The 22149-nt window shown below is 44.7% G+C and overlaps 1 protein-coding gene across 4 annotated transcripts in view; it reads left to right on the forward strand.

Moving 5' to 3' along the window:
• LOC144823689 (von Willebrand factor A domain-containing protein 7-like) overlaps positions 1-22149 on the forward strand; it is a 542335-nt gene that overhangs the window by 138462 nt on the left and 381724 nt on the right. The window lies entirely within an intron of this gene.

Below are 22149 nucleotides of genomic sequence, written 5' to 3' on the forward strand. Positions count from 1 at the left end.
TACTTGTAAAATTTCAAGTCCAAAAGTGATCCAAACTCCAAAGTCCAAAAAGTCCTCAAATACAAATATCCAGCAGCACCCACAAAAAGAAATCCTTCCAGCTCCAGATCCAAATGAAAAGTGGCCAGTTCATGGACCAAGCACTGGGAGGAGCCTGCTGGACAGGAACAGGAAGTTGGAGACTCTGAGGCACTTCCTTCCTCCCACCCCACCCCAAAAAATTAACTCCTGCACCAAAAAGTGCAGCCAAATGTCAATCTGAGGAGTTATTCTGATCAAAATCATCATTTTCACAAGGTTTATGCTTCCTGCGGTGGATTTCTTGTGCCGAATTGCAATTTTTGCAATTTCGGGAACTCGAGCTGTTCAAACCTCCCGCCGGAAGTCAGCTGCGCACCGTCGCGGGCGTTTATGACGTACTCGCGTTGTGAAACTCTCGCTGTGCAAGATGGCAAGCCGCGACGACGTAATTGCGTTCGAAAAACTCTCGCACGATCACGCAGCAGGATCGAAAATGGCGCAGCACACGCAAAACCGGGAGAAAAACAACTCGGCAGGCTCAGAGTCAACGCCGCGCGCGCGATATTGTATTTTTAAAGCGCGACCAAGCAAAATAATTCGTAGCTTGCGAATTTGCGGATTATTGGGTAAATTTGCGCGATTCGCGGATCGCGAAATCGTCAAAAATCCGCAAATTCGCCCGCAAAACGGATTTTACGCCCATCGTTAGAAAATATACCTTGAAAAGTACCTGCCGAAGCTCTTTCCATACAGAGAGATTTATTACATTAAAAAGAGGGAAAAGTGACCCCGGGGGTACTGGCAGATGGATGGATGGTGATATCTGTAAGCTCGCTGCAACAGCTGCACAGGAGGTCACGAAATTAGCAGAAGGGACTCCACATAAAAAGGTTCTGGCTCAGGCACAGAATATTAAAATTAATAGATATGCGCTTCGAGCCAGGTTGGTATTAGACCCTCTGCAGGAAAAATCAAGGTACCCCCCTCACATATCTCCCCCCATCTCTGAGGTCAGAATCAGCAACAAATGGGACAAAATTAAAGCCTGTAAATCTGATGAGGGTGTCGAGGTTAGAGCAAATAAGAGCAACGCTGGTGTTAGTAGAAGGAGGGGAAAGGCCAAGAAGTGCACAGCTCCCCAGATAAAAGTTACGCCCTCACTTAAAACCTACTATAAGGTCATGGCTACCAGTACTGCTTCATCACCTCCAATACTTTTAATATCTCTAAAACCTTCAATAACCCCTACACCTAAACAATTCAAAGCAGAGCAGGGGAAACGCGCTATTTTTGATATTAGTAGCTCTGGCAACAAAATAAAATTAGCGAGTGGAGCAGCTAACAAAGCATCTAGTGAATTGGAAGTCATAGAAGTCCCCACGGTAAGTTTGTCAAATAAATATTCAGCTTTGGCAACTAGCACCTCTGAAGTTTGTGCCACGGCCCGGCTATCTGCAGAAGAGGAGAGAAAGCAAGGAGTACCAGGGGAAACACCATGGGAAGAAGTAATTAATGATATCATCTCCGATGTACCCCCATTAACAATCTCGGCAAGTACCACCAAACAGATGTCAGTAAATCAGATGTGACTTCATATACATTAGCAGATATTCTCCTGACTATGAAGAAGGAAATAACTAAAAGATTCACAGTCTCAGAAAATAACCAGGCTGAGATGGCAAACTAGGCGGCAATTCAGGCCTCATGCGAAGCGCTAGCCAAGAGACTGGACGACGTCACCCTAAGAACAGAAGCTATGGAAAAAGAAATTCCGATGATGATCAAGCTCGCCACCCGGAAACACCACCAACTGATCCACGCCACCAAGAAAACCGCATTCAAGGAACGACTGGACAACAACGCACACAACAGCAAGGAACTCTTCAACATCGTGAAAGAGCTCTCCAACCCCGGAAACAACGGCATCACCCCCTCGCAAGACCTCTGCAACTCCCTCGCCTCCTACTTCCACAACAAGATCGCGGACATACACAACAGCTTCAGCACTCAACCAACGCACGCCACGACCAAAACACCGCCCCCCACAACCACCCTCCGCGCAAGCACCGAAGACACCGTCCGCACGATGAACTCCATCCACTCCGGATCGCCGACAGACCCCTGCCCTCACCACGTCTTCAATAAGGCCGACGCTGTCATCGCACCCCACCTGCGGGACATCATCAACACCTCCTTCAACACCGCTACCTTCCCGGAGAGCTGGAAGCACGCCGAACTCAGCGCTCTACTTAAGAAACCATCAGCCGACCCCACCGACCTCAAGAACTACCGCCCCATCTTGCTGCTCCCGTTTCCGGCAAAAGTCATCGAGAAGACCGTCAACAAGCAACTGGCCGCCTTCCTCGAGACGAACGGTTCCCTCGACCTCTCGCAGTCTGGCTTCCGGGCCAACCACAGCACCGAGACCACCCTGATCGCAGCCACCGATGACATCCGAGCCCTGCTCGACAATGGAGAAACAGCGGCCCTCATCCTCCTGGACCTCTCGGCGGCCTTCGACACTGTCTGCCACCGTACCCTAGTACAGCGCCTGAGCAACGTCGGAATCCAGGAGAAGGCACTGGAGTGGATCATCTCCTTCCTTGCCGGAAGGACACAGAGAGTCCGCCTCCCCCCGTTCAGATCGGAGGCCACCGAAGTCATCTGCGGCGTCCCTCAAGGCTCCTCGCTCAGCCCAACACTCTTCAACGTCTACATGAGCCCCCTCGCAGCCATCGCACGCCAGCACAACCTCAACATCATCTCCTACACCGACGACACCCAGCTGATCCTCTCCCTCACCAACGACCCCGCCACCGCCAGAGCCAACCTGCACGAAGGGATGACAGACGTAGCCAAGTGGATGACGAACAGCCGCCTGAAACTGAACTCGGACAAGACGGAAGTCCTCATCCTGGGATCATCACCCTCCGCCTGGGACAACTCCTGGTGGCCCCCCGCCCTGGGCAGCGCACCCAAACCCACAGACCATGCACGCAACCTGGGCTTCATCCTGGACTCCTCCCTCTCCATGACCAGACAAGTCAACGCCGTCTCCTCGTCGTGCTTCAACATCCTGCGCATGCTACGTAAGATCTTCCGATGGATCCCCACCGAGACCAGGAATACGGTCACCCAGGCCCTCGTCACCAGCCGTCTGGACTACGGCAACTCCCTCTACGCCGGAACCACCGCCAAACTCCAGAAGAGACTCCAGCGGATCCAGAACACCTCAGCACGACTCATCCTGGACATCCCCCGCCGCAGCCACATCTCCGGACACCTGAGGGACCTGCACTTGGTCCCGGTCAACAAGAGAATCACCTTCCGGCTCCTCACCCACGCACACAAAGCCCTACACAACCAAGGCCCAGGATACCTCAACAGCCGCCTCAACTTCTACGCTCCCAAACGCCAGCTTAGATCGACCAGCCACGCCCTCGCCGCCGTCCCCCGCATCCGAAGAGCCACCACAGGAGGAAGGTCCTTCTCCTACCTGGCAGCCAAGACTTGGAACTCCCTTCCGACCCACCTCTGCCTGACCCAAGATCACCTCGCCTTCAGGAAGCAGCTCAAGACCTGGCTGTTTGAGCAGTAGCGGACCCCCTCCCCCCAGCGCCTTGAGACCCTCCGGGTGAGTAGTGCGCCATATAAATGCTTTGATTGATTGATTGATTGGGATTCGCTTCGATCTACGGAAGTGGAAGTAGCGAAATTGGGTGCACAGAATCGAGAGTTAAAAGAAGATATTGGCGGAACGTCCCCGAGTCTCTTGAATAAGTGTGGGTGAATTTTGCGAATTCGCATTTTGCGAATTCGCGTGAATTCGCAAAAGAAATCCGCTAATTCGTGGATTTTCCAGCGAAATCGCTGATTTTTGGGCAATTGCACTATACTCGACTGGAGTACTTTCTAATCAGTAAGTGCTACCACGTTGGGTAATTGTATCATGCTTTTCAAGCACTACTGCTGCCTAAAGGCCCAGAAGAGTTGTCTCCAGTGACCCCGTGTGTCTGTAACTTTGCCACCGCGCCCATAGGCGCCGAGGTCCCTCGAGTGAGCTGTCCATAACAGTAGGGGAAGAGGTTGCATAGCCTAGTGTGTGTAGGGCCGGGCTTCTGTGCGAGTTCACATGCCTCTTGTTTATAAAGGGTCAGACACCGATCAGAGCAGCAGATGAGGAAAAAGCAGTAAGTGCTACCTCGTTGGGTAAATGTATCGTGCTTTTCCGACACTACAGCTGCTTAAAGGCCCAGAAGAGTTGTCTCCAGTGACCCCTTGTGTCTGTAACTTTGCCACCGCGCCCATAGGCGCCGAGGTCCCTCGAGTGACCTGTCCATCACAGTGTGGGAAAGGGAGGGAAGAGGTTGCATAGCCTAGTGCGTGTAGGGCCGGGCTTCTGTGCGAGTTCACATGCCTCTTGTTTATAAAGGTCAGAGGCCGATCAGCGCAGCAGATGAGGAGAAAGCAGCCTCCTGGTCACTGGAAGTACATGGAGATTGTGCTCGAGAAACTCATGGATGCCTAGACACCCATCATGGATTACAGCTAATTGTAGTCTGTAGATCTGGGTCGAAAGCACACCTGCCTAGCATCGGTGCTCACTAGATTCTTGGGCTGATTATAATGCGTTAATTAATTTTAGCTTCAACCCGGGCACCTGCTTTTTTTATCTGTAAGTTCTTCCTGCTGAGGTTTAATTGTTGGGACAGGCGCCTCGTTGCCTAATTTGTAACTAATCTCTGACCCTGCTTCGAGGGTCAGAGCAGGGTCAGAGAATAGTTGCAAGTAGGCAACAAGGTGCCTCAGGAAGCACCTACAGGGTTAAAGCAGGTGGCCAAGTTGAAGTAAATTTCTTTGTAACCATTTTGCAGCGGATGCGCGCAGCGGTGCGCCAGAGTTAAAGCCCGTCTGCGCCCGTCCGCGCCAGACCAGCGCCAGCCGCCACCCCCCTTGCATATTGAGGCAACACCGCGCCATGGCCATCATCAGGTATACCCGGTCTGAGCTCCTCTCTCTAAATATTTCCCACTCCCCGCCCCACAGCCCTGCCCAACAGCCTCTATTTACGCCATGTCCCAAACATCTCAGCTGTATGTATGGCAATGTACGCTCACTACCGAAAAATGCCCTAGCAGTATGGGCTTTACTTGACCTAGAACAGCCAGATCTGTTCTTCATTACGGAGACATGGCTGAAAGATTCATCCCTCCCTGACCTTGCAACAGCCCTACCCACGGGCTATAGTATCATAAGACTAGATAGGACTGAAAAAAGGGGAGGTGGAACAGCTATAGTATTTAAATCTCACATAAATATTGCCATCATTGATACGCAAATTACAGAGAGAGGTGAATTTCTAGTTTTCTCCCTAAAAGTAAACAATAATGAATCATGGAAAGGAGCACTCGTCTATAGACCACCAGTCGGCAAAACACATTTCACCACCCAGTTATTAGAGATTCTGGCCCCGCATGTCCTTGCTTGCCATAATTTCTTGCTAATAGGTGATTTTAACTATCATATAGAATTAAAACAAGACACGCACACCATGGAACTCATTGATAGCATCAATTCTCTTGGCATGACGCTACTAGAAACTGGTCCTACACACAAGGCTGGCCACACTCTTGACTTCTTATGTACTAACTCCCAGAATATACAAATGGTGGAACTCTGTCCAGTCCTATGGTCAGACCATACGATAATAAATTTTAACATTTGTATGAAGGTGGCTAAACCTGTCCATACAAAGAAGGCGAAATTAAGCAGGCCTTGGAACAAAATCACTCCTGACTCCTTTGCCAAGGCAATTGCACTCTCTCCTGTGACTCCCAACATGAATCCAGATATAGCAGTAATAAATTTGGACATAGCTATCACTAAGGCATTAGACCACATTGCCCCAAAACAACAAACCAAATGTCCTAATACTAGGTCTCCCTGGTTTACTCCTGAGTTGAAACTTGCCAAACAGGCTGCCAGGAGCGCAGAGCGCAAATGGAGTAAAACTAATGACTTTACTGATAAACAAAAATACAAGTCCGCACATAAAGAATACATGTGCCAGATAGCTGCAGCAAAAAAAAGTTACCTGGGAAATAGAATTGAAAAAGCAGACAATTCCCATAAAGAGCTTTATTCCATACTAAAAGAATTCACCAACCCTACTTCCTGCCAACCTCCCACCATTGAGTCCCAGGAGTGGGCTGACAGGCTCTCAAGCTACTTTAAAGACAAAATAGATATCATACACAAAACCTTTCCTAAAGAAACTCAACTCACTGACGCTAAGGAAAAAAACATCAGTACATCCAAACTGCCTGCCGCCCAATTAACATCTCTGCCTATATCCCTCTCAGACAACTCAAATCACAGAAATCTTTAATCTGTCGATTACCCAAGCCATCTTCCCTGCAACATGGAAAAAAGCAACAGTGAAACCCATCCTTAAAAAGAATAATGCAGATCCTAAACTGTCTATTAACTACCGCCCTATTTCCCTTTTACCATTTTTTGGCAAAGTCATGGAGTCCTTAATAAATAACCAACTGACTAAATATCTAGAAGACAACATGATCTTAGACACCTCCCAATCGGGCTTTAGAGCCTGCCAAGGCACTGAGACCGCGCTTTTAGAGGTGGGAGACAACATCCGGCTGGCCCTGGATGCCAAACATTCGGCCATCCTGATCCTATTGGATCTGTCAGCGGCCTTCGACACCATTTCCCATAGCGTCTTGTTGAGACGGCTGGCGGAGATTGGTGTCGGAGGCTGCGCACACAGTTGGATCCAGAGCTATCTTGCCGGAAGACAATCTCAGATTAAGATCGGTCCATTCTCGTCTCCCTTTGTGGAAAATGATAAAGGAGTACCGCAGGGCTCCATATTGAGCCCCACTCTATTTAATGTTTATCTATCCCCACTAGCAAAGGTAATCAAAGCACACGGCTTTGATACGATATCCTATGCTGATGACACTCAGATTCTGATAACCTTAGGCCCCAATCCGGCAGATGCCAAAATCAGATTCCAACAGTGCATGATCGACATTCAAAAATGGATGAACAACAATTATTTAATGCTGAATGCTGCAAAAACAGAGATCATGCTATTTGGCATGGCCAATAAAATCTGGTCCGACGAATGGTGGCCTACGGCCTTAGGCCCCTGCCCTGTCCCCAAAAACACAGTCAGAAATCTGGGAGTCATCATTGATGATAAACTATCCCTGACCCCACACATAAACAAAATTGTCCATTCAAGTATCGGATTAATGAGAAGTCTTAGAAATTTTTTTAAGTGGCTCCCACTTGCTTCTCGAAAACCCCTCATTCAAGGCCTCATAATCAGTCGTCTTGATTATGGAAATGCGCTATTGGCCGATGTGAACGACAGTGCCCTCACCAAACTCCAGACTCTGCAGAATTCAGCGGCAAGGCTGACTCTAGACCTCCCACCCCACACACCTTCAGCCCCCTGTCTGAAGGCGCTCCATTGGCTCCCCATAAGAAAACGTATTTCATTTAAAATCTGCTGCTTGGTGCATAAATCCATCAACGGACACGGACCAAAATACCTGCAGCGGAAACTCCAAGGTTACTGTCCCGGGAGAACCCTGCGCTCTTCTACTAAACATCTTTTAAAGGTCCCCAAGGTCAGGACCGTAAGAAACGGAGACAGGAGCTTCTCCAAAATAGGCCCCACCATCTGGAACACACTACCACTAACCATCAGACTGGACCCCAACCTTAAAACTTTCCGCAAAAACCTTAAAACATGGCTTTTTAGTCGGTAATTAATCCCCTTTGGGTTCTCTTCTCTCCAGTTGTCTCGCAAGCGCTCTGAGACCTATTGGTGAATTATGCGCTATATAAAAATAAATACATAGACATAGACATAGATCACCTAAACCTCTGGCATACCTCGAACGCTATTATGGGTCGAACAGTAAAAGCTGCCCCCTAAGGAAAAAATACCTTTTCACAATTCACCGATCCTACTGGCCCCCAAAAAATCTAAAATGACCAGAACCGAACCCAAAAAATTTCCAAAATGTGGGGGAAGACAGAGCCGATGATTTACATATGTTCCGGAACTGCACTTCACTAAAAGGCTTCTGGGACCAGATCGGTAAGACCATTTCTAACGTGGTAGACAAGCATATAAAGGTAAGCACAGAAATGATTATTTTTGGGATACAAAGCAGTGTAACATCTCCACCACTATCTAAAGACCAAGAAAATATTATCTTTATTTCAATCCTGCTGGCTAGAAGAGAGATCTGCATAAACTGGGTTAAGGTTGCACCACCAAAGCATACAGACTGGTTAAACTCTATATTAAGAGTGCATAATCTAGAGAAGCAAAGGAAAAACACTAAGAAAAATAAATTTTGGACACTGTGGGAGCGGTATCATCTGAGAAACACTAGGGGGTCCAATGATTAAGGCAAAATAAACAACGATTTCAAGTTATTTCTTGAACCGAGTAGTCATAATGACTAGCTCAACCCCCACAGAAAATCGTGTCCCTCTTGGTTTGGACAAAAGAAGGCCCCAATAGGATAAGGTTAAACAGTTTTCCATTCAGGGTAAAGCCGGGCCCCTCACTCCAGAGCTCTGAATGGATACTGGGGCTTTCGACTACTCCTTACCCAAAGGATATTTGCTTGATGAGGACTTAAAAAAAAAATATCCGCAGGAACATAGTCTTATAAAATCTTGCATCTCGGGAGGGGTGGTAGAGCCAAATAGGCTTAGCCTATTGGAAGGGAGGGTTCCTCATGGGGTAGAGGGGTACAGGCACAGGGGTTCTGGGGAGGGGGTGGGGGGACACTTGGGTGGGGAGCATTGGGTAAAAACTAAAAAAATACTATCATCTCACCTCAGTCAGGAACATAAGCTATATAGGCAACAGAAGAGATGGTGGGGGACCAAGGATTAAGGGGTAGACAGACCATTTTTATCACTTGGAATGTTAACGGAATGAGGTGTCCCCGTAGGCAGAGATTAATCCTTAAATATCTGGAATTGTCAAGCGCTCAAATCTGTCTACTGCAGGAGACCCATCTGAGCCTAACAGAAAGCCGACTAATTTTTTCCAAAGTCCATTGGATAAAATATTTCACTGTGTCACATCAGACCTCACACAGCAGAGGTGTAGCAATACTGGTGAAACAAGGCATTTCTTGCTCTATAAGGGGAATTCAAACAGACACATCTGGGAGATGGTTAGTGTTCAAAATGGAATTAAACAACACAGATGTGACATGTGCTTCATTTTATGGCCCTAACGTTGATGACTCTTCTTATCTGCTCAAATTACAATCAATATTGACGTTGGAGTAACCGCCTTATATTCTCGGTGGAGATTTCAATGTGCTATTGAATCCCATAAAGGACAGGTCCAATTTGAGCCACTATATAGGGGCTCCTAAGATACGTCAAACGTTGCTAAATATGATCCACGACTTAGATTTGGCGGATGTCTGGAGAGCTAAGGACGGTGCCCGACAGGGCTTTACATTTTACAGTAAGAAATTTGGACAATCTTCCAGGATTGACTATGTCTTTACAGACAGACAATCCCCTACTGATATTAAGGAGATAGTTGTTAAGCCTAGTCACCTTTCAGATCATGCTCCCCTGCAGTTTGTTCTTCTGAGCAGAGGTCTGCAGGCACAGTCTAGATGGACGTTAGAGAGAGCAATGCTTCTTAACTCGGAAGTAATCGAATCCATCAAGTCCTTTTCTTTAGAATTTTTTTTCCACCTAATATTGGGTCTTCAACCTCTGATTTTATCTGGGACGCCTATAAAGCCTGTTTAAGGGGGAGACTACATGGCATTATATGTTCTAAGAACAGGACAGAGGCCAAGATACTGAAGGATATCGAGGGAAGAATTAGTCAGCTAGAGCTGGATAGAGCTGGCTTGAATAGTGAAGACTCAGAACGACTCTCGCAAATTCTACAGGAACTGGACGAGGCAAGACTGCAGTATAGAGGGAAATTGGATGCGAGATGCAAAGCTCAATGGGATTCCAGAAATATGGAACATTTTGAGTACGGGGAGAAGGCAGGAGCATTATTGGCTTGGAAAGCCAGAATCGACCGAGCTAAGAACGATATTAAAGAACTAATCGTAAATAGCAACGAGGAAACATCGAGTAAAGTAGAGGATATGCAAACTTGCCTCCTTTCGTTGTTTTCAGACCTATATAAAGAAAATATCGCTCCATCCTCTGAAACTGTACGCATATGGCTGAGAAATAAAATATTGCCAGCGTTGTCCGAGGAGGGCAGGAACAGCTTAGATGCCCCTATCACTGTGGAGAAAATAGCAGAGCAGATAAAGAAATCGAAAAACAAAAAAGCCGCAGGCTCGGATTCGCTTCCAAGGGAAGTTTATAAACATCTAATAGAAGAGCTGTCTCCTGTGTTGGGTACAATTTTTAATTCTGTTTATTCACCTGCAGGCAGAGTGCCCAATTCATTGAAAGAGGCAATAATTGTCTTGATTTTGAAGCCATGTAAGGACCCCTTATGGGCGGACTCGTATCGGCCAATCTCCCTGCTGAATGCTGATTACAAGTTCTTTATGGGCGTTCTAGCGGGGAGATTGGCTAAATTGGCACCTAAGTTGATCCATACAGACCAGAAGGTGTTTGTGGCCGGAAGGCATATTGAAGATCAGACCCACCTCTTAATTGGGAATATGGATCTAGCCATACAAAGATCAGAACCCTTGGCCGTAGTTGCATTGGACGCGGCCAAGGCGTTCAACAGAGTCTGTTGGGTGCACCTCTGGGTGGTCCTGGAGGCAATGGGGTTTGGCCCTGTATTCATTCAGACTTTACAGAACTGCTATAAAGGTGCTTCTACGCGGATCCTCCTAAATGGCTTATAAACATCCAGCTTTAATATACAGCGAGGAACCAGGCAGGGGTGCCCTATTTCCCCGTTACTATTCAATATAAACATTGAACCTTTGGCACAAGCCATTAGGCTAAACGAATCAATCGCCCCGTTCCGGTCTGGGCCTTATAGCTCCAAATTGGCCCTCTACGCAGATGACCTGATTTTATATACAAGTGACCCAGACGCGGCGATTCCTCGGATTGAGGAGTTGTTGGCAGAATACGGGTCTATATCAGGTTATGAGGTTAACAGATCAAAAACAGAGGTCATGTGTTGGAATTTGGATCAATGGAGAGGCACAGTGAGTTCTGAGTTCAGATATTTGGGATATATATTGTGAAGGAATTGGACAAAATCCCCCATCTAAATTTAAGTAGAGTGATCAGAGAAATAGACCGTCTGTTTAGTAGATTAGGAATCTTCCTTTAACCATCTATCGGAAAATTAACCTTGTGAAAATGGTCATTCTCCCCAAGCTTTCCTATCTATTTTCCACTATACCTTTAACTTTTCCCAAAAAAAACATCAGTAAGGTGCAGAGTAAGATAGGAAGCTTTGTATGGGGGGACAAAGGGGTCCGTTTGACTTGGAAAAAGCTTAGACGAAGATTGCTTAAAGGGGGGTTGGCTCTCCCCGACATTAGCCTGTATGCAGTGGCATTCCAGTTTAAGAGCATTCGGATGCTACCTATTAAACCGGATGGGTCAACCTGGGGCAGTGTGTTGGGAGAAATGGTGAGAGTAGAAGGGGGAGGTGGAGGAGAGGCCTTCATGTATAAGTTTGGATCCCCGAGATTCTTCAAGCGGGTTAGTCTGAAGGTTCTAAAGGTAGCCCTGGAGATGTGGTACAGGGTAAGGATCAGCTGAGGGATCGGTTACTATTCAGATCTGGCTCCTGTTTGGGATTCGCCCGGAACCCTGGAATGTCTGAGAGATACCTTGGCAATACCAATAAAGACGGCATGAATAACTGCCTGGATGGAATTGATGGATGTAGAGGGGGTACATCCATGGGAATATTTGAGGGCAAAGGTAGGGACTGGACTATCTAGATTTAAATATCTTCAGTTAGTATCCTGGTATGTTGCGGAATGGGATGAGATAAAAGGTAATGGGGAAATTGAGAGGCTGTGTCAATCCATCCTACCAGTTAAAAAAGAAATATATATATGGTACAATCACATATTAAAGGCTGAAGATCTTGGGATCCATCCCTCAGAGGCGACGTGGAGCCAATCCCTCATGGCATTGCGGGCAGAGGCCCTCTTTGAACCATCTTTAAAGACACTATATAAGTTAATAAAACCTGCCTGCTTGAAAAAGAACCATTTTTCTGTCACCAATAGACTTTATTACACTCGCCACAAAATAGCAAAATTTGCCCCAACACCTCCACCTAAATGTCTGAGATGTCATACCCTGTTAGCTGACGACATATATATTTTTTATGAATGTAAAGAGTTGGAAATTTTTTGGGAAGAGGTGGGGGATACACTGTTGGGAGTTTTTAAGACCAGGGAGGAGGTTAATCTCTCCCTGGTCCTATTTGGAGATGATAGTCTTTTCTGTCAGACTGCTTCATGGCAGGACAAAGGTCTGCTATTTTATATGATCTTATGGGCGAGGAGAGAAATCTGCAGGAGATGGAAAAACCCCCTCCCCCCGAAAAGAGAGGACTGGCTTAAAGCAACATTTGTCATGGCCCGGCTGGAGTATGAGGGTGTAGAGGATAAGCCATCTAACATCTGGCATCCTCTAATGAGTTGGGGAAGAAATCCAAGACTCACCCAGTTGGTCCAATGATTACACCATGTCCCCGTTCTAAAAGGGGGAGAGGTCAGGAGACCCAAGTGAATGCGGTAAGCCAAGTGGTCCCCAGTTAGAGAATATGGCTGTACAAGTTCCGCAACGGCTTGATAAGGTGAGATGAGGACTAAAAAAAAATTTTTTAAAAATTTAAAAAAGATGGATGAAGTCCTCGGCCACACCTAACTTCGGCTCTGAGGGCTGGAGCTCTCTGTGTGCTTTGACCATGGTAATCATAGCAGTCCCTGTATCCCCAATAAACTCAAAGACAGGCGTCTGAAAGATCAAAGCTAAGCTTACAGTAACCAGACATTAGATACATATAAATTGTTTCGGCATTCTGTTTATCACCTTTGAAGTACACCCCAAATGGTATATGAAAACCCAGCAGACCTGTTACACAGGTATCTAACCGTAATTTCAGGCTGCACACTGTGTTTGGGCCCTGACTTTCTGGGACAAAAGAATGGCCCTGATCAAGTGTCATCTATCATTTGCCTGTGACTGGGGAGGCCTCTTTGAAGTATGCTGCAAGTGCCATATGAAAAACCTGAGCAGACTTGCCAAGCAGGTACTGACACTCCAATGGGATCTGATACTGTGATTTCAACAAGCAGTCCACTGTGATGGGGGCCTGTCTGACTGGGGGACAAAAGAATAATGCAAACTTGGGTGTGAGCTTCATCTGCTTGTGATAAGGTAGGCCTCTTTGAAGTTAATCAAGTCCTTGGGCCAAACCCTAGGCCATGCTGTCAAGGGAACAACAACACCTCCTTACACTAAAGGTATTTTGTCCCAGTGCTGAGAGCAAGTTTACCTCATTCACACCCCCTGAAAAGCTAACTAGTGACTTATCAAAGAGGGAGAATAAAAGGCAGATTTAGCTTCCTTATGGGTACTAACGTCCACTTAGGGGGTAACTTTTAAATATTTAAATTGAAGATTTATGCCTTTCAAAAGGGGTTATAGTGACAGGACCAATTACAGGTTACTGATGGCTGGCCTGGAGTTGTCTTTACATTATTAATGTAGTGAGGGTACAATGGTGCTGCTGTCCACTTGTCATATTTAACTTACAGGCCTGGGTACACCTTGCTCTTATATATTAGCGACTCATACGTAAGTTAAACATGCCAATCACATGTATACCAATTTCTCCATGTTGAAAGGAGGCATACAAACACTTTAGCCTGGTTAGCAGGGGTAAAGTGCAAAGAGGTCTATAGCAAATAATAGCGCTCAGCAAAAGGCAGAAAAATTCGGGGTGATGCTGAAGTAAGGGCAAAATTCCCAACAACTATTCTGGCTAATTATCTGATTAAAATATCAAGGTCAGAGTTGTGCACATGCAATTCTGGCAATCTTCATATTCGATCAGAACAGACAGGGATCATGAGTGCTGAGCATCAGAGAAAACATCTGTACCTCAGATGACATGCAGGTATACCCAGCATGCAACAGGAAAAAGTTAAGAATTCTTAAATGTGTGTGAAATCCTAAATTTCAATTTCCTGACCCCCTTACTTTTTCCTCTATCAAGACCTTTTGAGGAATAGAAGGCTAATGTAACATGTAGACAGACCCAGCTTTCGAATAGGAGCAGTACTGAAATCTCTGAACTGTTAACTAAATCTCCTCAAGCAAAAACAGCCCTCATAACTTTCATAAAGAACCCTATGGTCCTCAGCACCATTGTCAACTCTCTTCTGGACTATGCCAGTGCATTGTTTGCCAGGTTACATCCACACAAAGGACAGTCACTCAAAAATGCCCAAAACATGGCTAGTTGTGACACGAGCCCTATGAAAGCATCATTCCAACACTTTCCGCTACTTGGACCTACAAATGGTCACAAGACTGCAAAAGCAAGTAGATACTTCTCTTCTGCTGACACCCACCTGTAGGATAGCCTTGCCCTCGCCATTCCCAAAGTTCTCATGCTTCGGCTAATCAGTGCAGAACCAACAAAAACAATTTATTCTGAATCCATCATATCCTAGAGCCAGATTATTCTAATGCTATATGATACTAAGTAAATCATATTTCTACTTAGTAAGATTTGACCATTGTAACCTATTTCACGTGCTGACAAAATGTTTAAAGAGAGACAACTATATGGTTATGCTTCAAAACACAGGTCCACAGCAACCCGGATCATTTGTTACCTAATAATCTTATTTTTACTCTCTGCTTGGAGAGATGTTTTCTTGTAACCCAGATGAGTGCTTAATTTGAGCCTGTGGTTATAGGTGGGGCTCATCAGCACACATTTTGGAGGACTTGGACTTATTCCTCATCACCAGTCTTTGCCCCAGAAATAAAGGCATCAAAAGGGAAAATAGGAGGACGTTTCAATAAAAATTGACAGCACATACCCCGCCCAAATAAAAGATTACATTTAAGTTGATGCTCTTAGTCTCTCTGACAAGGCAGTTAAAGATACATATGATGTTCACTGACTGAACGGGCCAGTGTGTTCCTACAAAGACTGACTCTACTGTTTGAACTCCTGTCACAAGACATGTAACCCTTGTGAGAGTGAACAATGACAATATTTGCCATAAAAGAACTTTACAAAAGAAAATAGGAGGTAGACAAACAGTGACAAAGAGAGAAAGAATGTATGGAAAAGAACCTGTAAGAGTGAGGTAAAGGGACCGGGAGTTTAGGGTGGTCGATGAAAGTGTAAGAGGCATGATGTGGAGTCAAGGCTGGACAACAAACCAGCAGCAGGTTTGGGAAGGCTTCTGAAAATACTTTAGGCCCTGCACTTATGTTTTTACAAACTATGCACTGACCTGAACATCTGTTGACAATTCTTCTAAAAGATGTTCATTGTAAACATGAACATGCTACATAAGTAACTGTCTCCTCTCACAAGTGCATATAGAAGCAATTAAGTTACCTAGTGGTGGTAATACAAACCAAATAAGCATAAAATAAACAAAAAATATAACAGCTCATTGCAGCTCATAGTCATAAGAAGTTTAGATAATATATGCACAACCACGTACATGCATGTTTTTAGGGTGTTTGGACAAAATATCAAGTTAAAAATATCGAGAGACAGAAATGAAATATTGAGAACCAAAATAGTGTAATGCAAAAATATGGTTGAGAAGAATATTTTTTGAGGTAAGTAATATTGTTTTAAATAATATTGATGTTTTTTAAATCATTTTCATTGATGTAAGGCCTTATTACAATAGCTGTGGGACTGCTGTCGACAGGACGTCGGTGGCGGTCTCACCGCTGACACACCATTGGTCCAACGCCACATTTTGATGCATGTGGTCAGACCGTTAGCAACCTATGACAGGATCTAGGATCCTGTCGGATGGTGGTTTAAATTGTCTTCCTTGCATCGAGGCGGCGTCATTCCGACAGCCTTTTCATGGCGGTCTGACCGCCGGGAAAAGGCTGTCAGAAACAGGCTTTTTGACCCCAAGCAGAGCCATTGTAAAGAGGCCCTGGGGGAAAATGTAGTGCCCTCACGCACATTCATGCACCATGTGCCAGGAAACCCATGGTGCCCGGCACACTGTGCATGGATGTGCACAAACTGCTCCTTCATACTGCAGCCTGTGCTGCAGCCCTTTTTGTGGGTCCGCAGCACAAGTTGCAAAGTAAAAGAGCACTTTTCTGACCACCAGCACAGTGGTCTCATCCTAATCACCAGCTTGGGGGACCCATGCAATTTTCCATGGGGATTTTAAACACGACTTCAGCCTGAACTGCTTAATGGAACTATGCCAAGTTTGACTGAAATGTAGCTGTTGGTCCAGAAAGTGACCAAACCAGGTAGGATCCCCCAGTCCACTGGAAGGATCAGAGTCCCCAGATATCTATATTTTTTAAACTTAAATATATCTAAAACTACTAAACAGATTTACACCAAATCCCAAAAAAGCACGCTTTCTGGACCAACATCTAGCTTTCTGTCAAATTTGGTGTAATTCAGATCAGCAGTTCTGGCTGAAGTCGTGTTATATATATATATATATATATACTAGCGGCCCGTCCCGACGTTGCCCGGGTATAAAAAAGAATGTCTGCTATGGTTGTAATGCGTATGGACAGTGCGCAAAGACCCCCGACCCGTCCTGGCTTCTACGAAGGTTGAGCGTGTGTTTCTCCTATCCGAAAGCGACAGTGTGCAAATGCCCCTGAGCTGTCCCGGCTTGGTCGCTTGATGTACTCACCAAAGACGGCATGGTGCACAGATACGCCACACACGGCGGCAACGTCCGACGGCAAACCTTTCCGAACGCTACCCCCCGCTTTACAATGCAGCATGCGTCTCAGAATGCACATGCCCACAACAACGCTGAACGGCACGCACACCTCACGACGTGCACAAACGCTAATCTCACTGTGATAGGACGCTGTTCTCAGGCTGCAGGCGTCTCCATGGGTTACAATGCAGAATGGTTAACGCACACGCCCACCCTCGCAGAACACACCTGACGACGTGCTCAAATGCTTTTCTCATGGTGAGACAACGCTATTCTCATGCTGCAGGCATCTCAGACGTTAAATGGTGAATGCTAAATGCACACGCCCACCCACACGCCCACCTCAGAGCTGGTGCTACTTCCAAGGGACTACTTTGTCTAACAACGTACTTTGCCCTTCTAAAGTATATGTTTTGCTGGTATATAGCCTACGTCCATCTGCTTACCCTGACCTTTCCAATGCGGTGTTAAGGTTGGCTCAGTGGTTCCGGAGCTTACCCGCCTCAAAGGTTTGGTCTCTCCGTTTATATTATTAGTATGGATATATTCACTGAAAAAAACTGGTTTTACAGACGTTATAGCTGGGAATTAGCATTTAAAAAACCTTAGAAATGTATTGAAAAAAAATAGGTTTCAGGGACGGTATAGTTAGTTACACATTTGACTCATATAAAACCAGAGAAATTCGCCACTTATAGTTAGTTGAGCTAACTATAACTTGCGCAACCGCAATGCACTGCTGATGACGTCACATATTACATCACTCATGACATGGTCAGTGACATCACGTCACAAAATACAACAACATAAATTACAGAAAACTCCACAATAAATAAATCAAAACAATTCGAATTGGGATTTCATCTGTCCACACTCTACACTATTCACTGTTCCTTTGGACTTGCAAGATGAATTTGGTCATTTTACTACATTTTACTGAACCTATAACTCATCTAAAAAAAGTTCTTCAAGCAAGTATACTATAGCCTTATACCCTGCCGCAGTAGGCTATACCGGCTATTAAAAGCCCTGTTCAGCATTGAAGGCAGAGGGACTTTAATAGCCGGTATAGCCCAGCTACGAAGGGCTATAAGGCTATTAGAACATTCTGCCACTAGAGGGTAGAATATTCTAACAAATAAAACAAAGCCTTAAGGGAGCATGAGGGGATTGGAATCCCCTCAGGCTCCCTGAAGCCTTTGTTCACAGCCAGAGCAGTGAACAAAGAAACATTCGAATGTTGGAACTCCAGGCTTATACCAATCATTATAAGCCCCGAGCACTCCATTGTTTTCAATGGACCTCCCAACATTTCAATGTTCTAATAAAACAATATTGTGTATATTTCAATAGATGTTCTAGTTACTTGACTACTGGATTCTGTAATTAAACAATCACCACTTTATCTGAATTATGAACCCTGCTAACCACACTGTAGGTTAGAGGAAGTGGTCATTAACACCTCACAGCCATGTACCATTGGATTCGAAAGCACGGAGTTGGTTGCACCTGATCAGAAGGGGTACACATCAATCATCCTCAATCATAGAATCACTGTTCGAACCTGCTGTACCACGATGTACTCCACCGACTAGTGTCCACTAAGCCCAATAATCATGTGCAGCAGTTAGCTATGGAATCACAGAGTGTGATGCACCTCAACAGACGAAGTTCTGAAAAAAACAAGCAGCAGGTATCATCAGACATCGTCCATTGTGGGATCAAGACACCGTTCAACTGTTGGGACCTAGAGTTGGTTGCACCTGGTCGAAGAGAGTACCTTCATCTCCACTGTCAGATGCAGTTCTAACATCATCCATTGTGGGATCAAGACACCTTTCCACTGTTGGGACCTAGAGTTGGTTGCACCTGGTCGAATGGAGTACCTCCATCTCCACTCTCAGATACAGTTCTAACATCATCCACTGTGGGATCAAGACACCCTTCCACTGTTGGGACCTAGAGTTGCTTGCACATCATCGGAGGGGTTACACGGAAATCATCACAAACTTTAACTTCTGAAATCCTCAATCATAGAATCAAGACCCTGTTTCACTATTCGGACCTGGTGTACCGCGGTGTATTCCAGCGATAGCAGTCAACTAGGCCTAATAAATATGTGCAGCAGTTAACTACAGAAGCACAGAGTCTGGTGCACCTTGAAATACTAAATTTTACCCCTCCAAAGTCCTATTATCACGCTGCCTGGAGCAAATCTCCCTACTGTTGCCCTGTTTGGAAAAGGAATACCAAAATTCACCCCTCTGAAGTCCAATGCTTTTCCTACTGTTGCACAGATCAGAGTGGGAATATTACATTTTAGCCATCCAAAGTCCAACACTTTCTCTACTGTTGAACTGTTTGGAGTGGGAAGAATTAAGTTAGCCAATCCAAAATCCAAACCTTTCCCTACTGTTGTTTAGACTGGAGTGGGAATAGTAAATGTAACCCTTTTAAAGTCCAACCCTTTCCCTACAGTTGAAATTACTGGATTAAGAGGAATAATAAATGTTACCCCTCAGAAAGCCTACCCTTTCCCCACTGTTCCATAAACTGGAATAGGAATTGTATATTTATTATTCTCAGACTCAAATACTTTTCCTAATATTGTTTAAATATATCTATCCTCCAAAGTCCAACACTTTCCTTAATATTGCAGTGACTGGAATGGCAATAGTGAATCTAACCCCTGTGAAGTCCAACACTTGCACTACTGTTGCATAAACTAGAGTTGGAATAGTATATTTAATATTCTTGGATTACAATAGCTTTCACAATATTGCTTCAGTTGTTTTTTTTAGCATTAACTATTTATTTTGTTATGTTTTATATTATTTGGTTTTATTTTTAAATCTATTTTAATACTTATAGTATTTTTAGTAAATGTGTTTTTTCCTTGGAGCTTTACATTTATGTGTTATTTATTGGCACACTGAATTATTTTTTTTTTGCTTATTCAATTGTTTATATTTTAATCGTTTTATTATATATATGCATATACACACACAAACACATACATATATATGGTTTCATAATTAATAAACAATATATTAACGCCTTAACCGCGGTGCTTTTTTCCGCCGCGGTGCGGGCGTTCTGAAGGGTGGGCGGGGCTGCATCCGCCGTTGGCTGACGGCAGCACTGGGGAGGTAGTACTAAGGCCGACGGCAGCACGGAAGGGGTTAATATCAGTAATATTTAAAAATTATAACTAGGCAATTATATGTAAATTTATGTTTTCATATGAATACATTTAAAATATAAAACAATAATATAATGTAAAATAAATATTTCAATTAATTATGTTACTTTATATATAATATATACATTTAAATGACTACAAACACATGTACATGTGCTTGTGAGTTTATGTCATTGTATACCTATTTAAAGTATCTAACTCCTTCGCAGCGGGGGTAATTCCTCCACTGTGCTGGGAGGCACGCACAGCGCCCCCGTGCTCATGACAAGCTCAGCTCGTCACGAGGCACAGTCCTCGTGTGCTCATGATGAGCTGAGCTCGTCATGACCACACCCGTTTCCGTGGAACGTTCAGCACAGCAGGGGAATTATCTCTGCGTATGAGCGTTCTACGGCTCACGATGAGCTCAGCTCCTCATGAGCACACGCGCACCGTGCCTCATGACGAGCTCAGCTCGTCATGAGCATAGAAGGTGTTAATATTAGTGGAATATATGTAATTTACATTATTTGATTTATACATTTAAATATTTAACATTTGCTACATTAAACTCCATGCAAAAACATCTATATTTTTGTCTATTCTTGGATTATTTTAGTGTCAACAATATTTATTTCTGATATTTTTGTACTTACCATTATAAGTATAGGAGCACAAGGCTATGGTAAACAATATGTTTGACACAATATTTTTGACAATAATATTTTTTATCATGATATTTGTCAGAGAACATGTTTTTAGCACAGAAATGGTACTGCATTTCTTTAACTAAGGGGGCCACTGTGAGGCCCGTCACTGTGGCAGAGGACTTTGCCTGCTGGGTAGAGCCCCTGTGGCCCAATCAGGAGGACTCTCCTAATGTAACCAAACATTTTTGTCAAATTGTAGTGTTGACCGGATGGCATTTTCAAATTTTGATATCCTGCCATAGTTAACAGTTGGAATCATTGTGGCTTTCCTGATGAAGGCGTGTGTGCGCCGAAACGCGCGTAGAAAAAACATCACTTAGCCGCCACCTGATTTTCATGTTTAATTCTTGCAAGTAAAAGTGTTGTTTTTTTTTTAAAGAAACCAATGTCATTAGTTCTTGTGATTTTTGTTAATAAGTGTATGTCAATCCATTGTATCTTGTATCCTGTATCCTTCTTTGTTTTGTTATTCATGTTGCAATGCTGCCTCAATTGTATATCAAGATTTTGATGAATAGGATGATTTAAAGAATTTTGTATTGAATACATTAATTTGTAATGATTTATTGTGTACACTGAGTCCTCAACATTATCATGTCCTGTATTTAGGTTGTTAAACTATTTTAGACCTTTAGTTGCCTTGGGGTTGTTTTCTGAATTATGTTATTTCCCTGCCCTAGGAACCCATATTAGTAGCAGGGGATCCTTGCTTTTTTATGTTGAGTACCCTCCTAATGTAAGCAAACATTTTTGTCCAATTGTAGTGTTCACAGGACGGCATTTTTTTTCTTTAAAAAAAAAGCACCCTGAATGCAAATTCAATTTTGAAATACACTTGCATTTAAATACCCCCCAGGTGGGCCAGGTTCTGGGGGCATACCATCAAAAACGGAGGGAGGTGCATGGGGCCCTCCTCCAGGGGCTTATGAAAGCCCAGGGGACCAGCTCCTCCCCTGGGCATTGCTTTTTATGTATGCGGAGGGTGCTCGATGCGGAACCCCCATGCCTCAGGGACAGCCACCACCCCTGGGCAATTATTTATAAAGTAATGAAGAGAGACCCCAAAGCCCTGGGGACCACAACCACCCTGAAACACTTAAAAATATGGATGCGGGCAGGCCCGACTGCACCCCAGGGACCACCACCTCCCTGGGCTAAACATTAATTTGATACGAGGGGCTTGCAAGGCACCCTACATGCCTGGGACTGCCACCTCATCTGAACAAATAATTCAAATGAAGGAGGGGCACATAGCCAACCCACAGCCCTGGGGACC

This window comes from Lissotriton helveticus, chromosome 1_1 (assembly GCF_964261635.1).
Source record: "Lissotriton helveticus chromosome 1_1, aLisHel1.1, whole genome shotgun sequence".
Classification (NCBI taxonomy): Eukaryota; Metazoa; Chordata; class Amphibia; order Caudata; family Salamandridae; genus Lissotriton; species Lissotriton helveticus.